The sequence below is a fragment of the Schistocerca serialis genome, chromosome 11 (genome assembly GCF_023864345.2).
Source record: "Schistocerca serialis cubense isolate TAMUIC-IGC-003099 chromosome 11, iqSchSeri2.2, whole genome shotgun sequence".
NCBI lineage: Eukaryota > Metazoa > Arthropoda > Insecta > Orthoptera > Acrididae > Schistocerca > Schistocerca serialis.
This window is the reverse complement of record NC_064648.1, coordinates 59,048,777-59,062,371: the sequence shown is the minus strand read 5'-3', so window position 1 is coordinate 59,062,371 and position 13,595 is coordinate 59,048,777.

Sequence of the window (13,595 nt, the reverse complement as noted above, 5' to 3'; positions counted from 1 at the left end):
GCACCAGAGGCAATTCATCTTGCAACATGGAAGAGCTCACTGCCTGTAGAGGTATCACCAAAAGAAGAACTAGCTCCTGGTGCAAACCTACAATATCCTGTATGGAGGTCCCTCAACCAACTAAGAGTGGGCATCCCCTGATGCAAGACCAACCTGAAGAAATGGGGAACCCTTCCAGTGAGCGCAGACACCTCTTGCAACTGCAGTTCTGAAGAAGATCCAAGCCTCCTCCTGGGCAAACTGTGCACAGTACAGGATATTTAGGAAGGAAATGACAAAGCTATCACAGCTGTGGTTTTTTGGAAATGCTCACCGGACATGGCAATGAATCAATGAGCATAAAACATATACTTCTTATTGTACTTCACTGTAATCGAGACAGCTTGGCTGCCACTGCATGTGAAATGCAATCCCATGAGATTCTAGCACGTATGGAAGTATATATAATGTGATGTTTACATCTGGTTTATTCTTATGATATTCAGAGAGTCCTATCATGAAGTACTGGTTCCCACCATCAACAGAGCTATTAATTCAAATGTTATTGTTGAGTCCTAGTTTACATCTTTTGTGAGTCAGGAGGATATAGAGGGTGGGGGGAGGAGAAACGAGAGACACACAGTGAATCTACACATTTGTAAAGTGGAATCTGTGATTTGATTTCATTAAAAGAGCTTTGTGTTGCAGTTTTATCCATAAACCTAAGAATGTGTTGCATAGGTTGGAGAAACCACAGAAAGCCAATCTCCATCAGAATTACACAAACAATTTGTGTTTGACACATAATCATATGCTAATGTCACGTGTGCATAAACTGGTGTGAAGACTGGTTATTTTCAGGTGTCACATACATGTTTGTCATTGGTAAATCCCACCTAATATCTAGTACAGAGGGGCCTGACAATCATGTCATATCGCTGAAACCAGTAGCCTATAAAATAAATTGGAGATAAAATTCCAGCTGACTGGGTTTTCGACATTTTTTTACATACATATGGGCTGTTGTCGTAAAATTCAGCAAAGCAGAAATGCAGGCACACAAACTGCTCAAATCATGTCCAGCTGTCACCCAGAAAGTGTTAAGCAATATAATGTTCAATTTTTATCAACATTCCACATCTGAAGTTGATTAAAGCTGATCACAGTTATTAATTATAAAATGATGAAACTTTGTCAAAGAATTTGTACCTAATAATAAATTAAGAGATTTGCTGCATCAGCTGCGGAAATGCAAACAGAGTATATTACACTCTTTCGTTTTTGTAAAATGTTTCATTATGGCCCACAGTTTACTAACTGTACTAGTCATTTATAAAACACTATTACAAAACAACATATTTCCATCACCACAATTCAAATAAGGAAACAATAATATGCCCATTACAGTAATGAAAATCCCAGAGTCATTTTCCCTGTATTTCAGTTATTGCTCTTACAAGGTGTAATGTGATGATATTGCTTAAGGGCATACTATTACCAAGTGATGGCCAGTCCGTCACCAGTGGAGGTATTGCACAATGCCCATGCATGTGCCCTGCAAACAGAGTAGTCTCTACAAACAGTGGTAGCCAAGTTTCACAGCAGCAGTCAGTATGAGTGGGACAGGTGGCTACTGTTTATGGCACTTGCTTGCAGTGATCACCTTACACACACACAAAATGCCATGAAAGACACTACTTTTAGACCAGTCTTTGCAGGTGTAAGAACAGGTGTACATTTAAACTGGTGATATAGTAACACAGACCTACTTATCAGTACTATGACTTGCATCCAAATATCCAATACAAGTAACAACATGCAACAGCCTTCCTCAAAGTGTAACAGACATTCCATACCCCGCTGCTGCTGCTGCTACTACTACTACTACTACTACTACTACTACTACTACTATTCTTGTATCATACTGGAAGAGACAAACAACATCATTAACCAAAGTTCATTATCCTTCTGCCTAGAAGTGAACAACAGCTTATAACATAGATACAAACATAGAAACAAGCAACATACTGATATAAGCAGCTGCTGATGGCGAGTATGAACACAATATGAAAACAAGTGCCTGCTGCAATTTGCTTATAAAGAAAAAGGCTCCAGTATATGATGCGGCAGATGCCACGGCATGTGTGCAAAACACACGGCCCACTGAAGACGGCCTCTGGTGGCCAGTCCACGCAGATGCCATTGATGGAATATTCAAAGTATAGCATGCCAGGGGCCTGGTGCCACAGCATGTACCCAAGTACCATATCCAGAGTTCTAGCAGCCCTCCTCCATGAGGAGAGAGCATTCCAATGATGTGGACATGGGGGCAACTCCCAAAATATCCACGGCCTCTGTGACAGACACCATAAACGATGAGTGTGGCATGGAAGGAGATTAAGGGCTGGAATCAGAGAGTACAGGTGCCGAAATGGTACCGCTGTGGACACATGTGGCGTCTGCTCCCCTGTGAAGTCCCATAAGAGAGGAAGGGTAACACAGGTATCGGTACCATCTCAATGTCCAGTTCTCGACACGATGGAACTGTGCCTACAGTGAAGGTGCTGGCATCTCATTTGGGGGCACCAGTGTCAAAGGGCCTGAAGGCACTGGCCCTGCTGGCACCAATGGCAGTAAAGCACTGCAGAAAGGCCTGGCAGCAGGCATCAGGGCAGCTGGACCCTGGAGAAAAAGCAGGAGGTGGCAACCTCCACATGGAGGGTGGGTTCACACTTACACCAGGGATGCTCTATGAGGCTAGGACAGGTGCTGATGGCAGAGGCAGCAGGTACTGTTAAGCAGTACTGGTAGTGGTGCCACACTGTCAGCCTGCCACTGGTGTGCACGATATAGTGGCAGTAGCCTCGGCAGCTGTGGACTGTGGCCAGAATCCTTTTTGGTCTGTGGCCAAACACCAAAGCCCAGTCCGTGGAACCAGTAGTATAGCACAGAGAGAGCTGTACCTTCGGGTTTTGGCTGAGTGGCATGAGCAGATGCTATAGGGTGCATTCCTGGCAACCATGGACCATCTCGGTTGGAATCCAATCCCTGTAGGAACTTGAGAAGCATCTCAAGGTCTTGTCTATGTTGGAGGCCACCATGAGGTACTTTTTCATTTGTACATTGAAATGTGTGGACAAGACATCCCATCTCACCATTACACCACACTGTGGACTATCACCTGTCAAGCACTTTCGAGACAGCCTGAATCATAGCTGCGGCTGATGTCTGAGGGCAGTGAATAACATATGGAAATTTATAAAAAGCATGGACAACCAAAAACCTGGAAAAATTTAGGATGGGTCTCATGAAACCAATATGGACACATTCTCACATACTCTGCAGCACAAACAACAAAGAGAGTGTCACTCACAGCGCTTTCTGTTGTGTAGCATCAAGATGTACAATGTCAGCATCAATTCCCCATCAAAACACAATGTCCCCGATGTAGGAGCTGAAGCACATTCTGCTGTAAGGCAGCCAGAATCACAACCGTAGACAACAACTCATCTGTAACTAAGACACAATCATCAAACACTGAAAGGTTGTGACATAAGGCAAAAGAGCTATGTAAAGAATCAGAAGTCGTACCCAGAGGCCTGTCCGGCCAGCTGTGCTGAATGAGGTGAACAACTTGATGCAAGACCGTATCAGCAGTGCCAACAGCTGCAACCCAGGAGCCTGTAATAGGACATCCTTTCACTGTACATTGCACCTCAATATCAAAGTGAAAACAAAGGAGTTCACCGTAGTAAAAAATAGGATCTAGACCCCGTGGAAGGTAAAACAGCACATCAGTGTCAGTTTGTTGCACAGTAGGCCAAAAATGAATTTCATACTCTTTGTGACTCAGAAACGAGACCTACCACTGGAGGCAATGTGCTGCTTCGTTGGGCAACAAAGCAGAAGGGTTAAACAATGAAACCAAGGGCTTGTTGTCAGTGAAGAGGAAGAACTTAGACCCATACAACACAATATGAAACTTTCTGAGTGCATAGAGTGCAAGTGCTTCCTTCTCAACTCAGGAGTTGCACTGCTGAGAGAAGTTGAATATTTATGGCAAATTAGCTATCGGACATTCGGAACCATCCTCACCTTGAAGTGTAAGAAGTCTGTAATGGAGGTGCCCATAGCCAAAATGTCATCATAGCGCATATAGTGTTCTGCCACTGCACCTCAACTCCATGCCATGGTCTAGGTCACAAATGTCAGTTTGTTACCAATTATGATCACAATTCCTATGTCAATTGTATGGTCCTTGGCACCATCATTCAGTTGGCTCTCGAAACAGAGATTCCAAATGTAATGTAGATTTCAAAAGCGTGAACACACACTCCCAGGTCAGTGTCCACTGATAACAAAGGTTCTTGTGAAGAGAGACAAGAATTCAGAACACAGAGAGTCTAACTGCCAGTACGGAACATGTTTGGGAACAAGGTACACCTTATGTGAAATGGAAAAATCAAAGGTACTGAAAGCATCTAGACCAAACAAATGTGCAGTACCAGCATCCACTACCAAAAATCGAGGAACAAATCGCAGACAATACATAGTGGGAGCCATAAATAGCCCAAAAGTGGAATGTACTGCTCGTTTTAGGTTGCCAAATGTCAAGTAACTGGAGACCACACTGGAGACACAATTAACGTCCACCTTCATCTCCACAGGAGGGGGCTAGGAATCATACACAGACACTAGATGCCCTTTTATCATTCATTTGTTGCCAAGTCAGCAAGTGCTTAAGGAAAATGGCCTTACCATGTTGCACAAAAAAAAAAGTGCGAGATAGGAGAACGAGGTGCTGCCATTGCTGTGGTGGTTGTTTGGCATGTCACTGTCCAGTGTGGCATGGAGGCTGCATTTGTAGAGCTGTCACATCATCCTCCCTGAGAACTGACCAACACCCAACAACCAGGAACAGGAGCCACCACAGCGATGTCACACTGAGTCTCAATCTGATAACTAGCAGCACAAGATATGTAGGTTCGAACTTAAACAGTGGCAACACTGCTGTGGAATCACTATGCAATGGAATCTACTATTGTCACTGATAGCACACATTGTTGACATACCTACCTTACCTTCAACCAAACGGACTCGTCTGTACCACGTCACCGGCATGCGCACAAACAAGAGAAACACAGTCATTTCTGAGTGAGCAGTCTAATGTAACGGTGCCACTATGTTTTTGAAACAGGAACAATGGAGTTGGATCAAGATTGAATGTGCCAGAGGTTGTACAGTACGACAGTGTCATCAAGGTCCCCAAGAGGCATGTGGTGAATCGGCATTTCCATACAGAACAGTGGCACATTGGGTAAAAGCCTTCAACGCAGGTCGGCAAACTGTGGCAGACATGCATCGGGCAGGTCATCCTAGCATCTCTGGAGAAGAAGTGCATGCTGTTGCAATGTTAGTGGACAGTGATTGGTGCCATACGATTCATGAGCTCACCCATGAAACCGGATTAGCACATACGACTGTGCTTTGGATCCTGAAGGAACGCCTTTGCATGTGAAAAATTGCAGCATGATGGGTTCAACATGACTTGATGGAAATGCAGAAATGGATGCACTAAGACACAGCTCAGATGCACTTGGAGCACTATGAGTGTGAAGGAGAGGCTTTTTTACACCATATCATAACACTGGATGAGACATGGACCACATCGTATGAGCCAAAACTGAAACAACAATCCAGCGAATGGTATCATTATAGGTCACAGCGAAATTTGAAAGTGCATCAGAGCCCAGTATGGTGAAAGTTATGGTGATTCTTGTGTACAACTGTGATGGCGTTAGCATAATGCATTATGTTATTCCATGGCAGACCGTCAATGCACAGCATTACTGTTCGTTTTTGAAGCATCTCCTGTGACTAGCTTTGTGAAAGAAGCGGCGACACTTTCTGGGCAACCCACCCATCATTTTGCGAGTCAATGTATGGGCACATACGGCAAAAGCTGTGGCTGCTCTGTTCGGTTGATGGGACTGCGAAGTACTGTACGATCCACCATACTTCCTGGACTTAAGGCTTTTTTTGTTGTATCCACGGACCCAAACAACCAACTCGCACACGCGCGTCCTGACCGTGACATCGCTGGCCACATTTCCTGTCTCAGCCATCGGTGCCTCATGGCATTAGCGCTGGCAGAAGAGGTCACGCCATGGCTGAGCTTGGGTCCACAGCACCCTCTGCCTTTTGCATATAAGGAGGAGCACTGGCCCCGAGATGGACAGTCTAGTGTCGATTGTCTATTGCTAGCCTTTCGTGGAGTTTATAGCAGAGCCATTACAGTGTGATATTTGCTATTGTATTCGACTAGGCTCAGTACACAGATTACTCTTGGATATTACTTGGACTTGTATTGCTGGTGTACGTTTCGTCAGAAATAAAGATAAGTTATCTCTTCAGTCTAGCTGCCGCAATTCTTATCATTAATTATTTTTCGGCCAACAGACATAGCTACATCCTGGTCACTAGTCACGCTTTATACAATTTGTGGTGGCTGCCCCAAAAGTACCGCTGAGGACCTTGGGTTTGGGAACTGACACAAAACTTGTGACTTTGATTTGATTCCAAAGATGAAGGAACCACTTTGTGGCATTCACTTGAGAACTGTTCCAGAGTATGACAGGCAGTAGACCACTCCATTCACACCATCAGCAGAACACGCTCTGCTAATGGTATACTATGCCTTCCACATCCCTGGCAACAGGTTCTACAGAATGCTGGTGACTGTTTGAAGGACAGTAACAGGTGCTAACGTGTAACTCTTTTGTATCGGTTGTGAATAAATAGTTGCCACCATTTAAGTTCCAACCCTTGTACCTTGAAAGATTGAACAATATTTAATACTTCACTCAAAGATGGGTTTTCAGGTTGTAGTGCACACTGACGCACCTCCTTTTCATGAGGCAACCAAATGATTGTGCCATTATCCATAGAACCAGCATAGGAATCGTGATGAGAATTGGTAACAAACTGACATTTGTGAATTAGATCATGGTGTGGAGTTCTGCCACCTCAGCTCTGTAGGTCTGGGGGGCAATGTCAGAACTCTACACGCAATGAAACATGTACATTTAATGGTGATAATTTGACAACTTAAACACTTCATCAAATCAAAGTGATGCAAGTTCCTTGAGTGTGGCTAACTGTTAGGTGCATCCATTGGTGCTCTTCATTTTGAGAAATATAGGTGGTGCTCTTTCTTTGTCACACATTAAAAATTCCAATTTATCCAGAATTTTTTGTATTCTAAATCTTTCAGGACTGCTTAGTAGAAGAAATTCACATTTTTCACTGAAAAGAACATTGGAGGGTGTGATTTTCATTAAACTGAACAATGGTGAGTCCAGGTGAGAATACCAACAACTATGAAAAGGATACATTGCTACTCAATGTGTCATCTTTATGGTGAGTAACACTCTTACACCTTTCATTAAAATCAGGGTTTAAGTTGTAAAAGTGAATTATCATTTACTGTGGATGCTTTGTTGGCATACTACTATATACTGAGTCCAGCATGTATTGTATAATGTAGTGTTCTGTAATTTATATGACAGCTGGAAAGTTTTGTGTTGCAATCATTCTCTTAGAAAACTTTTGTCGTGGATGAAATAATCTTCCTGCAGATGTTTCCTGACTCATTACATAGCCAATATATTTCCATTGTTGCCAATGTATAATACTGCTTGTAATCCTCTCAAGTCATAGTACAAGTTGATAGTGTGGCATCACAGTCCAGATGGGTGGAGGGGATAAACAAACAGTTGTAATGTTTGTATTTACAATGTTAAGAGTTGGCATACACATGAAAAAAGAAATGAGACGTAATAATAAACCCAAGCCATGTTTCTGCAAACACTCTATTAACTTTTGGCAGCCACTGTAATGTGAATTTTTAGTTCAGTGACTACAGTAAGAAATTTCTGATAATGGTCATCAATAGGTATTTGCTTATAAGATTAATAGAGTGTGTTTTAAATCTTGAAATAGTCACAAACATAATGCAAGCAAATTGCTAGTACGTGGAAAAAATGCAGAAAGAAAAATGAAATTTTGCTGCCACTGTTGCAATACCAACCATTGATATTCTAAGTAGGATTTCATGAATAACAATTCATGAAATCCTACTTAACATGCACAAAAAAGGAAAGGACAAATGGCTTTCACTGCAATTATAAAGCAAAATTTTCTCTCTGCATCTTTTCCACATACTAGTAAATTATTTGCACTCTAGTGGTGACCATTTCAAGATTTAAAACATGCTCCATTGATTTTGTGAGCAAATACCCATTTATCACAATTACAAGAAATTCCTTGTTGTTGTCATTGAACTTAAAATTCACATTACATGGCTGCCAAAAGTTAAGAGAGTGACTGCAGAAATACTGCTCAGATTTATTATTACATCTCATTTCTTTCCACATATATAGGCAAACACTAACATCGTAAATGCAAACATTACAAGTATTTGTTTAAACCCCATGCCCCCATGGACTGTGATGCTACACTATCAACTTGTACTATGACTAAACAGGATTACAAGCAATATCACACATCACCAACAACAGAAATCTACTGGTTATTTAGTTGGTCAGGGAACATCTGCAGAAAGATTGTTCATTCATGACAAAAGTTTCCTAAGAAAATAAATGGAACACAAAACTTGCCACCCGTAATATCCTTTATAGAACAGTGCATTATACAATACATGTTGGACTCAGTATATAGTAGCATGGCAACAAAGCACGATCATCACACTCACATCATCACATCCATAGCAAATGGTAATTCAGTTTTACAAATGAAACACTCAATTTAATGAAAAGGATAAGAGTGCTACTCACCATAAAGATAACACATTGAGTAGCAATCTGTCCTTCTCATAACTGCTCATATCGCAACTTGGACTCTCCTTTGTTCAGTTTAATGAAATGTACATCCTCCAATGGCTATTCTGTCAAAAATTGTGAAACTTTGTACTAACTCCTGCATCCGTACATCATTCTTTTCCTGTTCCTTTCCCCAGTCCCAGCCTGCCTTCTCCTCCTGGTGTAGAAACAACTAAAAACACCAAAACCTAAATTTTCAACATTTCCTTTTCCATTAATGTGTGTCAGATATACACCACTCATTCTGGATTCAAAATTTGTTGAACCCTTCTTCTCCCTGAAGTGGTGTTAATATTAAATTTTGACAATATTTTGAATTAAATTATAGACTATACAACAAAAAGGGTATAATAAAAACTAGTTTGTGAAAAAACTGATTGCTTCTATGTCAAATGATTTGGTGCAACCTCATAATGACTCCACACTTCCAATTTTTCCATGGAAACAAAGGATACCCACAGGCAAGATAAAATGCTGTATATGTCGAACTATTTTCAAGGCCACCCTCACAGTTCAGAAATCCCATGAAATCAACAAATTCAGAGAAGAATAAATCCTCAGTATAAATATGGTACAACACCTCTACCACATTCCTTTCATTTTGTCAGTGCACAATAATGCTGTGCTATATGATATTAACTAGCTTAGTGCCCACTGCTTCACTTGTGTAGACTGTATGGCCTGCAGAGATCAAATTTTTATGTTGTTCACAAATTGCAACAGCTTTTACACTTTTCACACTAATTAAGGCCTCATAAGCGTGGCCTTTTCTGAATGTACTTCTGCCCAAAAAGCAATTCTGGTAGCTAGAGACCAAATTTTTCATTAACCATGCCTTTGGCATTCTTAATGAGATATTTCTATAGCAACTTTCATTCCCTAACAAATATTTCTTTATATCTAACCAAAGAGTGAAATACCAATTTTCGTAAATTTAGCTTTAATATTTTTTTTAATGTAATGAAATATTTTCTTCAAATTTTTTGCCCCTATTGTACTCTCTTAGACGCTGAATTTCCAGAAACACTGAAACCTATATTATTATTATTATTATTATTGCTATTATTATTATTTCTAACTGAGAAGTCAAATACCAATTGTTGTGGATAAAGCCTTAAAAATCCTTTAGCAGTTTTTTAGTAACTATTTAATTTTCAAAAACTTTTCACCCACTATTATACCCCCTTAGTTGTTGAATTAACAAAAATGCTGAAACACATATTTTTATTTCCTGAAAGAAACCAAATACCACTTTTCGCAGTTCTAGCTTCAAAATTACCTTCACAGCAACATATTTTCAAAAAGCCTTTTACCCCCAGTTTCACCCCCTTAGGAGTGGAATTTCAAACAATCCTTTCTTAAATGATGCCTACAGTGTAAAATCCACACCCTCTCCAAACTTCAAGTTTCTACCCTTAGCAGTTTCACTCCCTTATGGGCTTAATTTCCAAAAATGTGAAACATGTATTTTTAATCTCTAACCAAAAAACCAAACACCAAATTTCAAAGATTTACCTTTAAAAATGCTATTGCAATGAAATATTTTCATAAATGCCTCCCCCCTCCCCTCCCCACCGTATTTCACCACCTTAGGGGCTGAATTTCCAAACACAGTGATTTGCATATCTTTTATTTCTAACAGAGAAACTTAATAAAAATTTCGTGCATTTAGCTTCAAAAACACTTGCACAGTGAAATGTTTCCAAACACAGCAAAACACTTTTTTTAAAATTTCCAACTAAGAAGCCAAATTTAGATATTCACCGATTTAGCTTTGAAAATTCTTTCATAATAAAATGTCCATAAAAAATATCATCTGCTTTTTCACCCCATAGAGGTTCAACTTCCAAAAACACTGAAACAAATATTTCTTTTATTTGTACCTGAGAAGTCAAAATGCCAATGTTCATAGATGTAGCTTTAAAAATACTTCAATAGTTCCTTAATAATGATACACTTTATATAATGTACCACCTGCATTTATAATCCATTCACATTCTACATAGTAGAAAATGTGTCCCTTGGAACAATTCAAACAGATTCAGTTTGTACCAAATATTTAGAAAATAAACTATTTTCTCCATAACAGTGTAATAAAAATATGGCAGGACATGCCACAGTCTTCATCAATGAAATTTTTCAATTTGCATAAAGAATTTCGACTGGCCACAGTATGGGAATCCATTCATTTTATTATTGTGATTCTTGAGTTTCTCCCGGCGTATTTGATAGTCAAAATATCCACGGGTGTGCTGCCGGTCTATAGTGTCCAACAGGCACAATATTTCGGCGATCATACATGTCGCCATCATCAGGTGAACTGACGGACTGAGCTCCTGTGAACGTGCCGGCACGGAGATCCGTACGCTATGGCTGCTCAGAGGGAACTGGGTTCGGTCGCGGCGGCGGCCGATTTAAATACCCTCCGCCCGCGGCGCGCTCCCTCCGCCGTCCGCGCCCCGCACCACGGTCGCGCGGTGGAACAGATTGCGACGGCGTCTGAGATGACGTCGGAGTGATGGCTCTGTCCGCCGTGGTCGTCACAACTATACGTTTGCTCGATTTACTCTTGATTAACCCGATCGCTGGTTCCCAAGCCTTGCTAAGATTATAGCCACAGTCACGGTTTATGAGGTCGTTATTGGTGCGAATTTCGATGGCCTCTCTAACAACGCTGTCCCAGTATCTCGACGTCTGTACCAGAATCCTCGTGCGGTCATATTCCATGGCGTGATTTTCCGACAAACAATGTTCAGCGACCGCCGACTTGCTCGGATACATCAGGCGAGTGTGCCTCTGGTGTTCACGGCATCGATCCTCGACGGTACGCATCGTCTGACCAATATACGACTTGCCACATTGACACGGAATCTGGTACACGCCGGCCTTCCTCAAACCGAGGTCATCTTTGGCGCTCCCCACCAGTGCACGAGTTTTATTTGGAGGACAAAACACAGTTCCGACCCGGTGTTTCTTCAGAATGCGAGCGATTTTCCCAGAGAGTGCGCCTGTGTATGGAATAAATGCAGTGCCCACCTCCTCCCTCGTGACTTCATCCATCTCAAGAGGTTGTGCCGCAGTGGTTGGGCGGAGAGCACGTTGAATCTGCCACTCTGAGTACCCATTTTTCCGAAATACAGTTCTCAGATGTTCCAATTCCTGGGGTAGACTCTCTGCGTCAGAGATAGTGCGCGCCCTATGTACTAGAGTTTTAAGTACCCCATTCCTCTGTGAAGGTGGCAGCTTCTTGCGTGCAAATACAGATCAGTGTGCGTTGTCTTCCGATACACCCCATGACCTAGGGTGCCGTCAGCCCTTCTCTTGACCAAGACGTCAAGGAAAGGTAATTTACCCTCCGTTTCAGTCTCCATAGTGAATTTGAAGTTGGGGTGTATGGAGTTTAGATGTGTAGGGAAGTCAAGGAGTTTATCCATACCATGTGGCCAGATGACGAACGTGTCGTCCACGTAACGGAAAAAGCAAGTAGGTTTCCATACGTATGACGACAGGGCTTCGCTACCACCGGTGAGAGCGGGCTACCCATGGCGACTCCCTCCGTTTGTTTGTAGTATTCTCCATTAAAAAGAAACTACATGGAAGTCAAGACATGCCTAAAAAGTTCAGTGGTCTTCTCGTCAAACTTCTGACTAATCAATTCTAGTGACTCTCGCAGGGGTACCCTCGTAAACAAGGAAACGACGTCAAAACCCACCATGATATCTGACTCATCCAACCTGAAGCTATCAAGGCGTTTAACAAAATCCACGGAATTATGGATGTGATGAGGGCATTTACCCACATAAGGACTTAATATTCCCGTCAGGTATTTGGCCAACAAATATGTAGGTGCCCTGATGTTGCTGACAATGGGGCGTAATGGTACCCCGTCTTTGTGAACCTGCGGGAGTCCATATAGTCTAAGCGGTACTGGACCTTGGGGTAACAATTTCTTAGCGTCACCCTCCGGTAAATCTGCGTCCTTGAGAAGCGCCCTCGTCTTGTTCTCCACCTTCTTTGTAGGGTCAACGCTGATCTTCCGGTAGGAATCGTCATTTAGCAGGCTCTGCATCTTATCAGTGTAGTCCTTATGGGAGACAACAACTGTAGCATTGCCTTTGTCAGCCGGTAAGACAACAATTTCAGAGTGCTCCCTCAGATCACGAATGGCCGCCCTCTCTTTACTGCTGATATTTGACTTCATCAGCTATGTTCACTTAGCCGCTACAGCAGTGTAAGGCAGGTGACCTTGAACGAGGTTCGCTTGGCTGCCGCTAGAGCCCCCAGGACCGCGCTATAGTTCTAACTAAGCGCGGTCCGCTGGAAAAGTCTTCTTCCGGCCGCCATTGTAGTTTCTGGGTGCGCTACTTCCTGCCGCGCCCATTCTTATCAGTTGGCGCTTCCGCTACTGAGGCAGCTGCATGCTCATTCAACTCGAGGCAGCCGCACGATACACACAGCCATGCCATGCAGGAGGAGAATCTACAGAAGGAGTAGAATGCCAGTGTACAAGAGTGTTGATAGTTTTTCAATTACTCCTCATGAAAGTGGACAACAAGAGCTACTACAAGGACCTATTACCTTTGTTGGTTGCAAGATTCAATTTTCTTGTACAACTACAGAGGTAGTTAGTGGGAATTCATGGTTAACAGGAGCTCAGTCCGTCAGTTCACCTGATGATGGCGACATGTATGATCGCCGAAATATTGTGCCCGTTGG